The following is an 18,880-nucleotide window of genomic DNA, read 5'->3' as shown; positions in this document are numbered from 1 at the left end:
GACTAACCGTGGAGAGCAGGAGAGTGGAAAAAGACCCATATGCGTAGCAGCGGAACGGGGAGTTAGCCCGGGCTCATTCGTGCAAAGAGTTCAGGAGTGCCGTATAGAAACCAATGCCCTCAGGTAGCGGACGTGGGACGACCTGGTGCTAGATGGGTCTCAGGACATCTGAACATCAATGTTGAGCCAGGGCAGAGTGCAAGACCCGGAAATATATAGCCCCAGAGAGAGAGAAATACCGGAAGGACAACAAATAACCGGAAATGAGAGACAGGACAGAGAAGGAGCACCCTCTGGCTGCAGAGGGCGTGACACCTACAACACTCTGGTTGCATAAGTGTGCACACCCTTTTATAATGGGGGCTGTAGCTGTGTTCAGAGTTAACCAATCACATTCAAAATCATGTCCAAAGTTAAGTAGCATACACCTGCCATTAATGAAAGTGATTATGATTAACCCCAAATAAAAATCAGCTGTTCTTGTAGGACTTCCTTGTAACTTTCGTGGTTGAAGTCTACTGGGATATCCATGGTCCTCAAGGAGGTGATTAAAAATATAAGGGATCTTATTGTTGAAAGGTACTGATCAGGAGAGGGGTATAAAAGAATATCAAAGGCATTGGATGTACCATGGAGCCCTGTGAAGATTATCATCAAATGTGGCACCACAGGGACATTGACAAGATCAGGACAACCCTCCAAAGTTAATGACAGGACAAGGAGAAAACGTATTAGGGAAGCTACCAAGAGGCCTACAGAAAGCTACAGAGGCCTACAGAGCTGCAGGAATTTTTGGTGGGTATTGGTCACTCCTTGCATGTGACAACAATCTCCCATATTCTGCACGTCTGGGCTATGGGGTAGGAGGCAAGACAGAAGCCATTTTTCACAAAAAAATAAATCTAAATTTTGCAATAAAATGCATTCAGTCACCCTAAAAAATGTCTTATGGTCTTATAAGACAAAGGGTGAGCCTTTTGGCCTTAAGTTTAAAAGATATGTTTGGTGCAACACAGCCCATCATCACACACCACTTGGTGGTGGAAGCATCATGCTTTGGGGATGCTTTTCTTCAGCTGGGACAGGGGCTCTAGTCAAAATACATAGGATAATGACTAGCTCCAAATATCAAGATATTTTGGCACAAAACCTGCTGGCCTCTGTCAGAAACCTGTCATCTAGACACTGTTCCCAGAGCTGGATAAGTGACTCCAGATTCTACAGCTCTCTAGCAATAGAGAAAGTCAGGTTACAGAAGTGGAGAAATGGCTACAATGTGGAAAAATATTACCTTGACGAGTAAATTTCCTGAAGTTCAATACTTTATACAAGTTACCCCTTCCCACCTGGCAAAATTTAAGGGCTTCAGTACAAAATCTGTCTGAAACAAGTGATCGCTATTATTACACGTTTTTGCAGACCTCACGGTGCTCTACACTGCTCTTTTCTAAACTGAGCTGCTCATTTGGAAACCAAAAGGCAACAGAGAGGCATTCTTATACTGGGAGCCGAACCCGGGCCACCTGGGTGAAAACCAGGAATCCTAACTGCTAGACCAACGTAGTCATTCTGTGCATAATGCAGGCAAATTGTAGTTCCTGTCTCTATGCCGTTCTTCCTAGAGAGCTAGCTGACAACCAGAGCGCTGCAGAGTCTAAACAGAAGGCCACACCTGCATTCAACATATTCACACCAGGACTTGAACACAGATACACCTGATGAAAATCTTCCCACATTATACACTTGCAGCCCTGGGTCTCAGTTCATTTTTGGTAGCCTTAGCCAATCAAAGCCTGTATGGCTCCCAATTATTTACAAAGAATTGTCCAATCACAGTCTCCGCTCTCATTCTTGGTAGTTTTCACCGAATCACAGCCTGCTGTCAATCAAGTGGGGAGTTTATCCATTTGTGTGCTGGTTAATCAATCCAGTTTTTCAAACTTGAAGTACCAGAAACTGTGGGCTCCTTGTGTTCCTTTGTCCTTTTTAAAATGTTTCTGGTTTGTAAAATAACTGTTTTTGACATCAGCTTCTCCGGTGCTGTTAGAAATAAATATAAATAGGTATGTGGAATTTTAACAAATCTGGTGTTTGAATCAATTAAGGGGTGGCTCCATCTGCTTTGTAGTTATAAAAAAAAATAATAAAAAATGTTAGTGAAGCTTGATATGAGGGTATTCTGTGTTTTTACGAGTTGGGTACTTAATAGACTTGTGGGTTTGGATTTTGAATCATTATTGTCATGCTCAGGGTGGGACCAGCTTCTTTCTTCATAGAAATGTTTACACACTATAAACAAGTAAACCATGTACACTCAGGAAAAAATCTCAATTTCAATTTCTCATCTAGTCTATTTTGATCTTACAGAAGATTGATATTATTGATATATTATCTTATCTGTATTATTGATAGAGCTCATGTATTTGTTGTAGAGTATTTATATTCTTGAGAGAACAACTGTACAACTGTTCTTTTTCTCCACTTCCCATCTCCTCTTCTCCACCTCCTGCTTCATCTGTTCCATCTCCTTCTATACAGTGTGTCCAATAAGAGTCTGTCCAGATGAGACTATACAGTGTATCTAGTAAGAGTCTGTCCAGATGAGTTTATACAGTGTGTCCAATAAAAGCCTGTACAGGTGACGCCACACAAGGACAGAGGTTCTGTTCACTTCTCACCTGTCTCTGAGTCTCAGGAACTCTGAAGTTCCTCAAAGGAGGGGGCTCCTCCAGGGGTTGATGGGGGCGGCATGGCACAGTCACCAGGGGTTTCTCTGAGCTCAGATGATTGAGGAGGGAGGGCCCAGGGGCGCCGAGGTCCAGGAGAGGGAGGGATGAACATCTTGTTTTCTTTAACAGCCTCACCCATCTGGATCGTGCGTCTCCTTGGCTGTGGAGACTGAAGACACACAGAAGACCTTTCTGTTCCTGCTGAGTCCCACAACAAGTCAGACTGTCCTAAGACTACTACAAAGAGAAAAAATTAACCTGCTATTCACAGACCTCAGCTACAGGGACTCCCAGGTTGTTCTGCAGGATAAGGTCGAGCTCTGCTGCAGACTAGCAGAAGCACTTGTCCACCTCAGAGAAGTGACACCTGACCTTCGTGTTTTCGAAGTAAGACTTCAGTGTCTCCTTCGCCTCCTCCTAGTCATCCTGCTTCATGATTCCTGTGCCCTGGAAGGGAAAATCCTAAGAAAATGGGGAGAGAGAATCAGGCAAGATGTCCTGACCATGTCTGCTGCCGTCAAACCAAACCTCCATTATCAGAGCTCTCGTTGTGTTGCCTGTTGTCTTCACTGTTTTAATTTTGGGATTTGGTAAAATTTCTTACCATATCCTCTGTTAAACTTCACTTACTCAGTACCAACTCTTGTACCAAAGAGAGAGAACAAAGACAGTGAATCATCATCATCATACCTCCACAGCGCCAGACAGGAGATGCAACCTAGGGGTGGAACTGTGGTATCTCTAAAGCCAAAAGAGAGGGGGAGGGGGGTCACCCCACTGTTAATAGAGCCAATAGAGAGAGAGAGAGAGACACCCCACTGTTAATAGATCCATTAGAGAGATGGGGAGTAACCCCACTGTTGCCATCGATGACCAAGAGTCTCACCACCCACTCTATGATGCCCCCTAGTGGTGATCTGTAAGCGGTGTGTTTTTCAGCCACCCACTTGAAATAACAGCAGGCTGGTGTCCCAGCCCAGCTCCTGTCTCTCTCCCCTTGGATCTGGGAGATTTCCAGGTTGAGTGGGGTGACGCAGGTATCTTGGAAAGCTGAGGGGGTCAGGAGAGTCGCCCCAGCCCCTGTACCGCCCCGATACCACAGTGTAAGCTGGACAAGGGGAGGGGTTTCAGTGACTCACTAATCCCACATATGCTGCCTCCAATCCAAACTTGGCCAGGACCTCATCGTACAACTCCAGGCAGTCAAGCTGGATGGAAGACATCGCATTCTGAGCCCTGGGCCACACCCGGCTCTCCTCAACCTAGAGCAGCCCCTCCAGTTCGACCCACAGGTCCTCCCTGAGCCACCACAGGGCAGCCGGGGCCTTACCTACACTCTTACCTACAGTTACACTATAACTAACACACAAATACGGCCAATATTACAACAGTAACACTGCAATTAAGGCTTACAGTATCATTATTACTAACAATAACACAAACTTAGCAGTACACTAATAATACCAATAATAACAATAATACTATCAAAAGAAATAACATGACAATGAGTCTTAATATTCTGACACTAACACTATGATTATCACTAATATTAACATGAATACTAGAATTAAAACCAAAATTAAAAGTAGCTCTATCATCACTAATTCTCACATGAATACTAGTATTCAGTAGTGCTATCATCATTAATACACACATACAGATGCAGCGGTACAAAGTGCGCGGTACACACACGTACCGGAGGTAATTGGCTACGACGTCGTACATTGTGACGCTCGATGACGCGCGGTACCGCGGTATGTGATTGGTTGACCGACAGGGGCACTCGTGGTCCATTGGTCTGTCGTAGAAAGATTTACAGTAAACGTCTTTACTGTGCCCGTTGTAGTATTGAATATTCATATGGAATTTTACCACTGAAGGAAATCTTAGTAGCTGAGCATAAAAATAATAGGAGCATACTGTAACGCGCGTGAAGGCCATAAACAATATTCATTTTGGAACATAAACATACAGTATATGGCTGGTCTTGGTACTTTAAAGAAAAAATACACACCAGTATTCCATTTCTCCCTAAACATTTTAAGCATCGAAGTCTTTAACTAAAGAGATACCGGAGTCAACAAGCATACTTTTAGAATTTGATTAAAAGGGAATATAATATGGAATCGCGTATCTAAAGAAATTAATAACGATATAATTATATTCATGTACCGCAACACAAGAATAGTACATGCTGTACATTGTCTGTCAATAATGTTTCTGTAGTGCTTTTTCAGCACTCTGCATGTGACTTTGCTGTTGGCGCTGTGGGTTAGGTTGCTGATTCCCATGTCACATGGTCTGTGATTGAATCCCACTATAACTCTGACTTATTGCTTTAACAAACATTTCTTTGAAAAAATTAAACGTTTCCCTTGGTCAGAGATGAAATAAAACCTCACTCGCACCAAACAAATTTATATTTCTAAATATCACAACATGATTGAATTTAAGTATTATTAATAACAATGAATAGTCACCTATGCGTTACAAAATAAACATATATATTGATTTGAATTGCGTTTTGATTTAAATCGTAAACACGTGTTTAAATATATGTGTTTAAAGGCGATATATAAAAGCGTTGATTCTTATGGAATGTGTTCCGCCGGGGATTCAAAAAATTTATTTTTTTTAATCGCGTATCTAATGAAAATTGCAGTATCACTTTGTTCATGCTCAAACAGTGGCATGTTACATTATTAATTTGGGTGTCTCCTTTTGCCAGAAAGCTCTAAATTGCGGTTTTTGACTTTTTCTAAATTGCAACCCATAAATAAAGCTGATACAGTTTAGACTTACTGTATTTTAAACTGTATTACAGCAGCACATTGGACAATGCAACGTAAATTGCAAAAATGCACTTGGAATCTGTCCAAGCCCTACTTTTTCAGGCATCTTCTTTTACTGCAACGGACATAAAAACTCTCTTGCTTTTAACAGAGCGTTTCATAATTTCTAACTACGAAAATTATTTAAACTGCGACACTTATCATTCATATCATTCAAATAAACTTTATTTTATATAGCGTTTTAAGCGTATAGGTAATTAGATTGCTCATAAACCTAATCGCTTTTTCTACATAAACACAGTGATTGCTCTCTGAAAATGATTTTTCTTTATATTTAGGCTCAGATTTCAACTATTGATCGAATTATTATAAACTTTCTTGGAAAAATGTCTTTTATGTAAACCATGTTTGCTATTAATTCATTTAGGGCTAGAATACGTTCATTGTCTTCCAATCGAGTCGAGTTGACATTGGAAGCTTGCCACGCCCGGACTGTTACACCAACGCATTAGCATGTTAAAGCGATTTCATTGAGGAGCCTAGCTTTCTTAACTAGTAAGTACTGTACTTCCTACTTTGAAAATACCTGTGAAACCGGTTTAATTTGTCACAGCCAGCACTCCCGCAGAGAGGGGGGTTGTACTCGTTAATGTCTTAGCACAAAGCAGAAACTTCTTGTATTTTCCGATGACATACAAGCGGAAAGATTACAGATTTTAATCGTCTTTTTTCTGAACCAGGGAAAATCTGATCATGTTTCTCTATAACAATTATAAAAAACGTTTATACTAAAGAATATTACTTAGTAATATAAATCATCATATAACTACCAAAAAAGCAGGTTGTTTTGAGTGTCTGAACATTGTCTCTTTGCACCTGTAGTTATTTGCAGCTGGGAAAGCTAATGATTATGATCTGGGAATGTAACTGACATTTTTTTCTCCATAATAAGCAGCTTTGCAGCAGGTTATTTGTTTTCACTGCTTGAGAGGTATTGGAATGCTGCAAGCAAACATGCAGCTGTAAAGTTTAGCAGTTTTTAATGTCATGCTCTTAAGAAATAAAGCCTTTAGACAATTAGGAGGTACTGGTATTCACAAAGTAGAAGGTGGTGTTTTCAGAGGCCTAAAGGGAAACTGTTATACCTAATGATTAAATACTTGATTTTTTTACTGCATTGTTTATGTATGATCTGTGTATCTCAGCTGAAAAGCTGAGATAAAAAAAGATGTATGCATCTAAATAACTGGACCTCAAATAGCAGACCTTATGAGCAATACTGTGTGTATTTATTTAAAATATTTATAGCTCCTCTGGAAAGTTTGTGGGGGAAAAAAAACTGATGTGCTGAAACAGTACAATTAAACACGCTCTGCAGAAAAGGTGATGGTTGTTAGGTCAGTTTCAGTTTTACACGTACAGTACACATTTGATTTAATTAAAATTATGAGGTACCCTGTATCTGCAGGACTCAAGAGGCTCTCAGTCATGTCACTTTGCAGTTGATGTCTCCTAGAGGTTCCTAGATTCTTATTGTAAATAAAAGGAACAGCATACAGTGGGACTTTTTAAAAAACGGGGAACAAATTTCAACATGTGACTGCACCGAGCACACAAATATTGGTTCTAGGCTCCTGAATCACCTTTGGTCCCTGGATCATTGCTTTTAACCATTTACACAAGGTTTTTACTGTAAAGCACTTTCACAGCTCAACATAAATGGACCTTCTGGGGCACAGGCTTTAAAGGAGCTTTTTAAAAAAAACAGACTTTGCATTTCCTGTTATAAGCTATTCTATGACAAGCATGCCCTTATTATGGCGAAATCCTCCTAAACATTGGAGAAATCTAGAAGTTCAATTAAAACAGAAATGCTTCAAATCACTTGGGATACAACAAAAAAGTGGTGTATTATAAAGTGTGTTAAAAATGTAGCTAGTTTGTTTTCATACCCTAGATTATAATAAAACCTCACCATTTAACACCAACAGGTGTTTTCTTGAAGTCTGCTAGCTTCAAAGTTTATGGTTTGGCTTTTGTGTATAATGATAGTGAACTGCATCGGAAATGTAGGAAAGTAAGCATTAATAAGCAGGAAAATTAAACCTAGAAACACCTAAAGTACTGGACTATATTACAGATAAACTACCAATCTACCTTTTAAGCCTGTACAACCTGCAGAACTCCAGCTTTAATTGATTGGATTCAACAGCCTAAGTTTTAAGGTTATCCTTACAAGTGTGGAAAAGCATGGGCGTAATGTTGCAGCCTTCACTGTTGTTTTAGAAGTTGTTTTTTCCAGCTGTACATGAACATTTCTGTCTTGAGTCTTTCTTAACAATATGGTGTAAACAGTGTCTGGTTTCTACTGTGATCATTATTTCATTACCGAAGCAGCCTTTTGATATTTGCACAGTATTTTTTGTTGCTATGGCTGTTTTCATATTCGTAGTTTTCTTCTGTTAAAACTTAAAATCTCTCGCATTAAATTGGCTACAAATGCAAGAATTCAACCAGATATTCTTACTTGTAAAATGTCTACTGTTGCATTGCAGTTAGTTAATGTAGTTAGTCCATAGTCAGCAATCTAAACTTTATTGTTAAGCTTTAATGATTGATGTTGTGCCAGTAACCTTTAGAAATACTATAGCACTTCACAAATGCTTTGTGTGTTTGGAAATCTTTTGAGTAAAAGCCTTATAAAAATAGGTTTAGTTTTTACAGGAAATCACAAAGAAATAGGATGGTATAATTCTTATAATTGCTTAGTGATTGTATTTGGAAGATTATGGACTAAACAGACTTCAGGGATGCCAGTGGATCATTGTGCTATTTGGAATTATTCCAAAAATCAAGTGACCTCTTTGCTGTAGTATTTTTAGAATTATTTATTTAGTATTAATAAAGAATAGATTCATTAAAGTCGTGCGATGTGTAAGCGGGATATGTAAAATAATGTAAAAGAAAGTTTTTTAGTATTGTTATAGAGAAACATGATCAGATTTTCCCTGGTTCAAAAAAAAGACGATTCAAATCTGTAATCTTTCCACTTGTATGTCATCGGAAAATACAAGAAGTTTCTGCTTTGTGCTAAGACATTAACGAGTACAACCCCCCTCTCTGCGGGAGTGCTGGCTGTGACAAATTAAACCGGTTTCACAGGTATTTTCAAAGTAGGAAGTACAGTACTTACTAGTTAAGAAAGCTAGGCTCCTCAATGAAATCGCTTTAACATGCTAATGCGTTGGTGTAACAGTCCGGGTGTGGCAAGCTTCCAATGTCAACTCGACTCGATTGGAAGACAATGAACGTATTCTAGCCCTAAATGAATTAATAGCAAAAATGATTTACATAAAATACATTTTTCCAAGAAAGTTTATAATAATACGATCTATAGTTGAAATCTGAGCCTAAATATAAAGAAAAAGCATTTTCAGAGAGCAATCACACTGTGTTTATGTAGAAAAAGCAATTAGGTTTATGAACAATCTAATTACCTATTCGCTTAAAATGCTATATAAAAGATGAATGATAAGTGTCGCAGTTTAAATAATTTTCATAGTTAGAAATTATGAAACGCTCTGTTAAAAGCAAGAGAGTTTTTATGTCCGTAATTATTGAAAATTCCCGGTAATGTTGACTCTGGTACTGGTAGTAATTGTTTACTACTGCAAATATCAAAATAGTTCAGGTTTTGCGGAAAAATTAAATTTTTGGAGTGATAATGTTTACTATAGGAAGAAGTGCGTCCCTGGGTGGGATCAAAAAACCCACTTTGGGGTTAATAGCCGAACATGCTAACCAATTGCACCACAGAAATGCTTACACCTTTTTCATTTACATACTTTTGGTGAACAAAACAATTCGCTCGCATTTCATCTTTCGCAAGCTATATGATTAAAAAAAACAAGTTGTTCTGCAAAGGAAATGAATAAACGCATTAAACCAAATCAAGACCTTTTTGAGTGTCCCAAATTACATGTTCTGTAAAACAAGACGGGAAAAAAGGTACCGCTGGAATTTGGATCCAGGATTTCCTCTTTATGAAACAGGTGTTTTAACCAGCTTTACCACAGCACCAGCAGAACACTATTCTTATACAGGTGGGTACCCACCCTCAATGGAATAAACCTATTGGAATAACATGGAATAAACCTATTACCTATTCTTATACAGCCGCTTGGACACACCGCTCTGAGGCATCTGAGGTCGATGTGCGCTGAGCCTGGTGGCCGAGCAAAATCATGCCCAAGGGGGTTGGCCCTCGTCACGAGGTGGCTGAGTGGTTAAGGCGATGGACTGCTAATCCATTGTGCTTTGCACACGTGGGTTTGAATCCCATCCTCGTTGGTTTATGTTTTCGACTTGTTATCCATTTCTAAGTCGGACTTGCTTTCTTTAGCTACTGTAGTAGAGCAGTAATATTTCTAGCGTTGGCTGAACATGGCTTACAGCAGTAGCTGACAGATATAGTCTCTTAATATTTAGGTTAAATTGATGCTTTGTACTGCTTTCACCTGATATTAATAGTAGTCCTGATGAACGATTTAGGGACATGGCGCATCTTGAAAATGTTCTTGTTAATTTCAGTTTGGAAAAGATGCACTCACCAGAAGCAGAAACTGGTCATATCTGCTAAATGTGCAATGCAATAGCAATGTCTTGCTATGAGTCCTTACCTGTTACAGGAGGCGTTGTAGGACTTTTTTAGTTCAGAAAAAGCTATCAATTCATCTTACATTTCTACTCCATCAATATTAGCAATGCTATCTTTACTAAGCTCTAAATATAGCTCTAAATAAATGCCAGTTTTAAAATACATTTTAAAATAAATGCTATTCCATATGTTGTAACTTTGTGGTATTTAGAAATTTTATCTGAGGATGCAAGGGAAAGTATTATACAACTGTGAAAGAGGCTTGTATTTTAATACAATTTTCGATCAAAAGAAAACCAAAGTCCCTATGATATTACCGTCAATATCCCTTGATATCAACGTTCAGTTGAAAGATTTGAAGAAACTCTCAAACAAGCAACTGCAGTAGCAGAGAGTTTTGATTTGAACCGATGCTTGCAGCTCAATACTCCATTCATCCTTGAAAGAAGCAAAGACAGGGATGTTTTGAGTGTCTCCATGATCCTCTTCTCAATCCAAAAGAAAGGTTTTATATGATCCTGATCCCAATAGAAAAAGGGTCAATTTCAGCCTGCACTGATGTCCCTTCAAACGTTTTATAAGAACTCTGGTCCATTTCTTCTTCTGAACGAGACTATGGGAGTGAGTATTTTGACGTCGAACTCGGATTTAAATAGAGGAACACTACACTACATTGGGCTACATGTGTGACAAAGGGTTTACTTTCCGACCTCTTGATAGCTCAATTGCTAGATCTTAAGACTGTAGACAAAAACAGTGGGCATTTCTTATGTCCCTGGTTTGAATCCAGCTCGAAGGATGGTGTTTTCTTGTTCCTTAATCAAAAAGTGAAAATTGCAAATTTGTCTTTTACTTTGATGTTCACCCGAAAGCTCAGTATACAAAGAAGTAAAGGCTCCTGTTCTGGATAATCCTCACGTCTGATTGTTTTGCTTAGACCTTTAAAATGTACACTGTGGACTGTTTGCTCTTCCTAACACAATTAAAAAGCCGCTGACAAACTTAACGATAGGGAGTTTAGTTCAGTGATAGCGTGCACTTAAGATGCTCCGTTATCTATCGCCGGCATCTCTGTATTCTTTTTAAACGCGATATTGTTTATTTTTCGTGTGTGAATTTCAGGCTGACTCATAAACCCTTTGTCTGTTTTAAAGATACATTATTTTAAACCAGACATAATGAAAGACGTAGTAACTAGACACACGTACAACACACATGAATAGTAGCAGCTCTGAACTCAATGTGGTGCTGGATGGGAATGCAATACAAACGCCAATGGCACAATGGATAACGTGTCTGATTACGGATCAGAAGACTGTAGATTTCTACTCCTTCCTGGTTCGTGAAAAAGCTTTTAAACCACACTACTCAACACTGACATCGTAGTATGTGAGGTCCTACACAACCTTACTATCGACTGGATGACTGGTCTTCTGTTCTATCTCCGATTCTTTCCGCACATTCCTGCTATTTCACCACCGTTATTGTAGGATAACAGCCACAGACACGAGAAGATATACTATTCCGAACAAATGTCTTAAAAAATCACGTTGAAAAGGGTGACAATAAGTTTTTGTTTCTTTAACGTAACCTTATTTTTGCCTGTAAAGTTCACATTATTTTCTGTAGCCGCAAATCCCCAATATTTCTGCTGTCTCTGGAGAAACACAAGCGTGGAGTCAAATCATATTAAATAACACAACACATCTATTAATGTAACACCCAGATGTGACAGAACACATGTAAGACTTACACACAGCTTTTAATATGTATCTATAGTGAATTTGCAGGTATCCTGGGGAGGGAAGAGAACTGATTTTAAGGAAATACATATTTAAAGGGGATGTAAGTCTTAAATGTGTTTTGTCACATCTGGGTGTTAACTGAATAATTTTTTAGCATTATTTATTGTGTTTTGACTCTATACTTGTGTTTCTCAGGAGACAGCAGAAATATTGATGTTAACATTTATATTCACGTTCCCGGTGATATTGACATAGGTACTCAACTATTTACTTGTAGTTTGACTCGTGTCAAAAGTTGAAAATCTCTCCAAACATCAAGATGGCTAAGGACGTGCAAAGAAACTCAATCACATTTAGAGAAGGTAATGTTTAGATCGGATTAATTCGAAGTGTGTCTCTGGGTGCGTTTGATCTACCAACATTGTGTTTAACTGAAGGACACCCTGACTGAGTGTGCCATAGAAACTAACACATGTCGTATTCTTCTACATTCACAGATTTTTGGCTAAAGTAAAAACAAATCGTTGTCATTTTCTTGCCAGCTGGCAGTAATTATTTTGCATTGATAAGAAAGATGAGCACTTTATCTTTCGCAATGTGTGGATTTCTTGAAAAACAAGTTGTGCCAAAAACTAAATGAACACTTCCTTTAAACATAATGCAGAAGCATGTTGTCTATAACAATAAGCGGTGCGAGAAGACAGGAAGAAAGGCACCGCTGGGTTTTGAACCTACGATCTTCTGTTTACTAGACAGGCGCTTTAACTAACTAAGCCACAACGCCGGCAAAGTACTTCCCTTTTACAGCCAGGTGGACACACCACTCTGTCACATCTTTGTTCGGTGTGCGGTGAGCCTGCTCGCTGAGCAAGTTGAGAAAGGATGTGAAATGGCTTTTATCCGGCAGTTTCATTACTAAGGAGCTCAATATTTTTTTTGATGATCTACAGGGTGTCCAGTGCAACACAGGCGATGGACTGCTGGGATTTGGAGCCAGGATTTCCCGTTATCTAGACAGGTGCTTTAACCAACTAAGCCACGGCGCCGGCAGAATTCTCCTCTTTTACTGCCGATTGGACACACCGCTCTGAGACACCTGCGTTCAGTAAGCGTTAAATCGGCTGGCTGAGCACGTTGCCTCCTTTACATTCAATAGGAGCCCCGACACTAAGAAACGTACGGAAATGGCTTTTATCGGGCACTTTTCATGTCCAGTGCGCTTGACATCTCCCACAGACGACAGAGTTCATTTACGACACTTTTCCTTTCTTTCTTTCTTCTTTCTGTACTATTTGATGGAAAAAAACGAGAAACCATGTAAGGTTAAATGTCTTTTTTCATGGAGAAAACGTGCACCAGGAAATGTTGTGTTTAGAAGAAGTGAGTTAACGTGAAAAGTGACCTAATTTACCGGAGCAAATGCTCACCTAGCAAGGTCTGCTTTACTACAAGAGAGAAGTAGAGTGAAAGACGTGATCATTTCACGCCGTTGTGGAACAAAACGCTTTTTTCTTTGAATTCTAAATCAATTAGAAATTCAGAGCGACACATAAATGCTTTGTCTGTTTAAAAGTGATGATTTTTTAAAACTGATAAAAATGTAGAAAGCACGTTTCTCTCAAATTGTAGATGTGGTGGTGTACTAGTAGCGGCGCTGAACTCACCAAAGCGCAATTCAGTTATGTGACGGGCTAGTGGTTTAATGGATAACGCATCTGATTTCGGTCTATAAGATTGTCGATTCGACTTCTACCGGGGTTGTGTGATTTAAATCAGGCTCCTCAGAAATAGATGTCCGTTATGTAAATAGACCGCACCTGAAAGCAAACGTTGGGTCTGGGTTCCTTTCTTTCCTGCATGAAATAGCAAATCGTTACAAAAAACACCAGCTAATGTCCTATAGCATTAATCATTTAAGCAAACATGAATATACTGTAGGTCTTGGTACATGGGAGTGGATTTCAACTACAATTAAAAAAGGACAAATTATAATTACAGGCTTCAGACACTTTTTCATACAAAAGTGACCAAACACTCCCTAACTTTCAGGTTTGCTTGAAACTGTAACAAAAAAGCGGTCTGAAACTTCCATTCTCTGATGTCACTGTCTCTAAAGTCGGACGTGATGTTTCGCGGATGTGCAGTGTGCCTTTTCTCTTGTCGTGTTCAAGATGAAACACTGCATAAACTCCTGACTGGGTGTTCCATACTGCTCTGTTATTTCATTAAGATTACCTAGGTGGTGTACAGATAAAATGCAACTGCGTGGTGTAAAATCCAGGTTCGGCACCAGGAGCATCTACAAACACATCAGCTGACCTCGACGTGATTTGAACACGCAACCTTCTGATCTGGAGTCAGACGCGCTACCGTTTCGCCACGAGGTCACTCACCACAAGGGCTTTTAATTCACCCAAAGAGAACAATCAGCGTCCCTAAAAAAGATTTTCAAAAAAGATTTCATTCTCTCCTGTGAGGAGCGCCACTATTCCAACGAGGGTCTCTTCTTCCCAGACCACAGATTATTCTTCCTGCCCGGCTCTTTCACAGAGAGCAGACACACCGTCCCCACTAATGTCTTCACTACATCTACAGATCTGACCCCCTACAGCCCCGATATTCCTGGACAGGATATTTACCACCAGCCTCGTGAACTTCTCATCTTGTCCTCTCCCAGGAGGAGAACAATTAACACAGCATCCTCTCTCCATTTAGCAAATAACACAAAACACTGTTTACCTTTGAAGACAGAAAACCAGGCTGCTCCAGATGAGGCTTAAACTCACAAACTCGGCATGACTCCACTGATTATGTCATTTGACATGGCCTGAGCCAGGAAAGAGATTGGAAGTCGAGAAGTTATGGTGTTGTTTTAATACTTGCCTACTCTTTTAATTTTAAATAAAAAATATTTTATTTTGGAGTACTTTCAATTGATAATCCTAGTCCCGATGAACGATTCTGGGCCATGATGCATCTTGAATAATGTTCTTATAGGCTTCAGTTTGGAAAAGTGCGTTCTTCAGAAGCTACCGAAACTGCTAATGGTTACATAACACTTAATGCAAAAGCAACGTTCGGGTTTGAAAAAGAATATTACTTGCTATGAATACAAACACTGTTACAGGAGGCGTTAGGGCTATTTTATCTTAGATCATCAATTCATCTTACATTTCTTCTCCATCTATATCAACAGCGTAATCGCTACCGAGCGCTAAAGGCAGGTCCTGGCAATACAATCTTCTTTAGAAAACATTTTTAAAGCTATTTCCACTACCATCCCTAAAGTAAAAGATACCGATTGCACGCAACTCATAAAATATCTTTTCCAGGGACGTTGTAGCTAAATGCAAATTACAATCGAAAGTGTATCAGCTTTAAAATTTTCTTTTGGATCCACAGGACGATCAGTACGAGACTCAAAATATACCTGTGATTGATTGTATAGCATAGATTGAACAGCATTTATGTTAAAATTAAGGTAAATATATCAAAATATCAACATCCAACTTCACAGTGCTAACGCAACAATGCTTGTCAAATTCTCAAACAAATCCACGTTGTATTTCTTAAGTATTTTAGCAGAGGATACAACAGGAGTATAAATGATATCTCCCGCCAGCCCTTCAAAGATACTTTTCCATGGGTGAATATGGATTTCTGGGGAGTTGCGGTGTTGATCACTATTGGACTTCCCTGGTCTCAAGTGTTGTTGTTGGACACGGGCAAAAGACTCGCATTTTCGGCAAATATAAAGAGGGTTAAAGTTTCGGCTTTTGTGGAGACAGTGTTAACATTGACAATAATAATAATAATAAGAAGAAGATCGTCCCTGGGTGGTTTTGAACCACCAACCTTTTAGTTAATAGCCAAACACGCTTGCCGGTTGCACCACAGAGACTGATGAGAAAGGCTTTGCTCCATTTGCACCTTTCTGGTAAGAAAATAAACATTGCTTGCATTTTCTTGCCAGTCGGCAATATTCCTACTGCTCTGATAGCCAAGAATTAAATTTCATTTTTCACAAGCTGTATGAATTTCTTGAAAAACAAGTTGTTGCAGAAAGGAAATGCATTAATGCATTAAACTAAATCAAGCCCTATGCGGTTGTCCAAAATGGTACTTTCTGCACAAAAAGACAGGAAGAAGGGCACAGCTGGGATGTGGAGCCAGGATCTCCAGTTAACGAGACAGATACTTAAAGCAACTAAGCTACAGCGCCTGCAGAATTCTCCTCTTTTACAGCCGCTTGGACACACCACTCTGAGACACCAGCGTTCAGTAAGCCCTGAGTCTGCTGGCTGAGCAAGCTGCCTGCTTTACACGGAACAGGAGCCCTGACTGTAAGAGAAACGAAGAGAAATGGCTTTTATTGGGCACTTTTCATGTCCAATGCGCTTGACATCTCCCACAGACGACAGAGTTCATTTACCACACTTTTCCTTTCTTTCTTCTTTCTGTACTCTTTGATGAAACAAAATGAGAAATCATGTAAGGGAAAATGTCTTTTTTCATGGAGAAAACATGCACCAGGAAATGTTGTGTTTAGAAGAAGTGAGTTAACATGAAAAGTGACCTAATTTATCGGAGCAAATGCTCACCTAGCAAGATCTGCTTTACTACAAGAGAGAAGTAGAGTGAAAGACATGATCATTTCACGCCGTTGTGGAACAAAACGCTTTTTTTGTCAAGACAGAAAACCAGGCTGCTCCAGGTGAGGCTTAAACTTTCAGCCTCGGCATGACTCAACTGATTATGTCATTTTACTGTACATGGCCTGAACCTGGAAGAAGATTGGAAGTCAAGACGTTATGGTGTTGTTTTAATACTTTCCTACTCTTTTAATATTCAGGTTAAATATTTTATTTTGGAGTACTTTCAATTGATATTAATCCTAGTCCCAATGAACGATTCTGGGCCATGGTGCATCTTAAATAATGTTCTTATAGGTTTCATTTCCAAAAACAACTCAGTAGCAGGCTATGCTGAACAAGCAAACACATTAGAACTGTTGTGAATGCAGTGGAAATAATTAAGTCACTAAATAACAAGCTTATGCACCACTCACTTGAAAATTGTTATATTTAACAAAAATTGCTTTCCAGACACCACAACTATTCACAATAATTTTATCAATACATGTCTTAATGAAAAGTGTAATTTTTTAATAATTAACTTTAATGTCCATCTTTATTAGTAGATGTATTACATGTACAGCCTTTAATATGCGATATTGAATTTTCAGGTATCCTGGGGAGGGAAGAAAACTGAAATGAAGGAAATACATATTTAAAGGGGTGTGTTCTGTCATATCTGGGCGTTTGAATAGATTTGTTGTATAAGTTATTGTGATTTCACTCTATACTTGTGTTTCTCAGGAGAAAGTAGTTACATTGGGGATTTGAGGGTATAGAAAATTGTGCTGTATGGGTAAATGTAAGGATATGTTGAAAAAACGCATTGTCACCTTTGTGAATGTCATTATTAGATACCTGTTGATTGTTTAGCGACCTAGGCCTCCCTCTGGACTCTGCACTGAATTGAAAGCTACGGGAGCTCCTCACTGCTTGTCCTGTATTGTTACCTGTGCTCTCGTCTACATTATCTACATGCAGCACAGCACCAAGAACACCATAAACTTTGTTATGGAAAGTGCTTAAGAGCATGAAAAATATTGAACATTTCAAACATTCATAGAACAACTTGAAAAACTGAGGGACAAAAGACCATCTATTCACAGTAGTTGCAAGAAAATCAGTCGCCTGACTAGGGACCTAGAGATAAAAAGTTCAATATTCTACTGACTGGGCTATTTCTATCTACTCAGTTTCTCTCTGAAACAACCTTTTTCAAGAAATTTGCAAAATTTAAATACAATACTTGCTTAAAAGTGCAGATTATTTTTTACCCAAAACTGCAAATGGAGAAAACTCTGTGGTACAATTGCTTAGTGCGGCCAGGTTGGGACTAAAATTATAGTAAGGTGATGGTTCAAGCGCATCCAGGTACACCTTTCTCACTGTTCCAACGTGAACATCATCTATGGAAAAAATGGCATAAAATGTTTAACAGATTATTGACCTTATTGATACCGACGTCTTACCACTTGGCCACCACACCTGCAGTTCCGCTTACTTTCCCATCAAGGCTAGCATGTTTTTTAAAATACAAAAAAGTTAAATCTTTGAGCACAAATTGCCATGGTAGGAGGAATAAAACAAATATGACTGTTCAAATTAATTCTATTGAAACTGATTTAATCGTGCAGAATGTACAACAACAAAACCATGATTCTTAACAAGGAGATACTGGGCAGCAGTGGGATTCCGACTCATGCCTTCGAAGAGACGGAGCTTTAATCCAGCTCCTTAGAGCGCTCGGCCGGGTTACCCTTGATAGCAGCTTTTCAGCACTTGTAGTCTGACTTTGTGGTGTTATTCTGCATGGAAGAGACTGCACCTCCTTTTTCTGAGATGCTTTCTCTCACTTGGTGAAATATTCACTTCTTTGGCCCTCTGAATATAGTTCTTCTGTTAAGCAGGCTTCAGACTCTGCTTATAGCACCCGTGTAGAGATTTTATTTTTACAGGAAGACGCATTCCGAAACATATCTCTGTAGTTTTTTAAAAGCTTTGAACAGCGTATTTTATACAACGCACAAACAGTGTTCTAAATTCACACGGCAGATCTGTGCAGCAATCATACTCGATTTGACTGTGATTCTGAAATACTTCTAGCAAACATATTCAGGTTTCCTTGAACCTTTAATAAAAAAATTACTTTGCGATGTTCCGCAGATGTGCAGTGTGCCTTTCCTCTTGTCGTATTCAAGAGTACTCACTGCAGGAGCTCCTCACTGCGTGTCCTTTACTCTACTGTGATTTCTTTTAATTTATTTACGTGGAGTGTGGGAGGAAGATCACCTTGAACATTTTTGGTTTGTGAAAGGAAACACTA

The 18,880-nt window shown here is 39.2% G+C and overlaps 1 protein-coding gene and 2 non-coding genes across 3 annotated transcripts in view; all 3 read right to left on the bottom strand.

Moving 5' to 3' along the window:
- The window catches only part of LOC148670361 (scavenger receptor cysteine-rich type 1 protein M130-like), a 204,528-nt gene that overhangs the window by 61,117 nt on the left and 124,531 nt on the right, over positions 1 to 18,880 (bottom strand). The gene's annotated exons all lie outside the window — the stretch shown is intronic.
- trnaw-cca (transfer RNA tryptophan (anticodon CCA)) lies at positions 14,239 to 14,310 on the bottom strand. Its single transcript has one exon. It is a non-coding gene; the product is annotated as a tRNA-Trp (tRNA).
- On the bottom strand, positions 15,751 to 15,824 carry trnan-auu (transfer RNA asparagine (anticodon AUU)). The gene has a single exon. It is a non-coding gene; the product is annotated as a tRNA-Asn (tRNA).

Source organism: Lepisosteus platostomus, chromosome 5 (assembly GCF_059453375.1).
Source record: "Lepisosteus platostomus isolate fLepPlt1 chromosome 5, fLepPlt1.hap1, whole genome shotgun sequence".
Classification (NCBI taxonomy): domain Eukaryota; kingdom Metazoa; phylum Chordata; class Actinopteri; order Semionotiformes; family Lepisosteidae; genus Lepisosteus; species Lepisosteus platostomus.
This window is presented reverse-complemented; position numbering and strand designations above follow the sequence as displayed.